We start from the raw sequence: 1,955 nt of genomic DNA on the forward strand, positions 1-1,955 counted from the left end.
GTTTTGTTCATGATTTTTACAAATTCCTGTTTTTGGCTAACAAGTGATATTGGAGGTATTTGTAACTGTTTTCTTGCATTTCCCAGGCCCTCTTTTTGCTCTTTAGGTAGCTTCTTTTGGTGCCTAGAAGATGCAAATGTTAAAGAAAAAACGAATTGTGTGTTTATTTGTCATTGTTTTGGCTTGGGAAGAGATTGCTCCAATTTGTCAAAATGAGCCTCATCTTGTGTGTAAAGTGTGTCATCATAATGTACTTTTATTGTGTTTAATTTTTTCTAATGATATTTATCCCCCTTTAGGTTAGATTAGAATTTCAGAGGGAGAGGGTGCATTGGTCAGAGTCCGTGTCAAAAGTCATGGGTGAGAGTTTAAGGTTTAAATGCAAAATATTAAGGTTCAGAGGTCAGTGCTCATGGTTGAAAAGTCAAGGGCCAAGGTGCAAGGCTTGAGCATCATGGTTCAAGTGTCCCATCAACTGATAAGCATGGTCAGACTGACCCACCAGGAGTCAAAACATCACCTCATCCACATCATCTCAGGGAAGGCCAATAACTGACCACTGTGACCCCCGGGCCTGCCCGTAGCTGCATTCCATCCCCATTCTCACCCCAGCCCCTTCCCCTTTCTAGTCCTGTCCCCGCACCTGCTGGAAGACGGGATTTGAATGCCTGTAAGCGCCCTGTCTCCTTGGTTGGCTGACCTTCTCAGTAAATGCCTTGTATGATTCAAGCCCGCCTTATTGAACACACTGACAGGCAGCCTGAGTCCAACCAGGGATTTACAAGTAACTCTAGGGCTAGGGCTAGGGCTAGGGTTTAGGGTAAGGGATAGAGGTAGGGGTAGGGCTAAGGTTTAAGGTTCAGGGTTAGAGTTTATGGTTTAGGATTTAGTTTCTTACTTGATTTGTTATTAATTAACTTAGTTTCTTTTCTTTCTAGTTATTCATTATGTAAGTAGTCTATTTAGTTGTTAGTTTACATGTCGATTACTTAAACACTTACTTTTTTTGTTTACTTATTTATCAATTTATTTACTTTGTTACCTACCTATTTCTGTAGCTTTTTACTTGCTTTTTATGTGCTGCTCTATTTATTTATTTATTTATTTATTTATTTATTTATTTATTTATTTGTGTATTTACTTATTTGTTTACTTCATTACTTTCTTACTTACGTTTTCACTTATGTATTTAGTTAGTTGCTTTTTTATCTAGTTACTTATTTGTTTTTTTATTTACTTACATGTTTGCTTATTTACTTGTTTATTGACTTCAGTATTTATTAGTGTATTTATTTACTTGGTTATTTAATTATTGATGTATTTACATATTCATTTTTTATGTTTTTTATTTAATTATTTCTTTGTTTACTTATTTATGTATTTATTTACATACTTAGTTAATCATTCATTTACGTGATTCTTTGTTCATTTATAGATTCCTTTATTTATCTATGTATGTAATTATTTATTTATTACCTTATTTGGTTATGTTTCAAGGCATTTATTTAACTATTTAGTTATTTAATCCTTTGTTTGCTTTTTCATTGATTTACGTGTGTAGTGATCTATTTAGTTATTTCTGTACTTTTTTGCTTATTTCCTTATATATTCATTTATTTAATTAATAAGGTATTCGTGCACTTATTCATTTACATATTTGTAGTTCTGTATTTTATTTGTTTAAATACATATTTATTCATTTCTTTATTGTTATCATTTGTGTACTATTTACTCATCTAGTACTTTTTTATTATTTCTTTCAGTTCCTAGTTACTTATTTATTTATTATTGATTATTTACTTATTTGTTTATAATTTTTTTCTTTTTTTTCCTATTTTCTTAGTTATATTTTTGTTATTTTCTTAGTTATTGCTTATTTAGTTATTTCTTATGTATTATTTTCTTATTATTTTTTATTTGTTGGTTATCAGTTACTTACTTTGTATGTATTTATT

The sequence above is a fragment of the Eptesicus fuscus genome, chromosome 4, assembly GCF_027574615.1.
Source record: "Eptesicus fuscus isolate TK198812 chromosome 4, DD_ASM_mEF_20220401, whole genome shotgun sequence".
NCBI classification, from domain to species: Eukaryota; Metazoa; Chordata; class Mammalia; order Chiroptera; family Vespertilionidae; genus Eptesicus; species Eptesicus fuscus.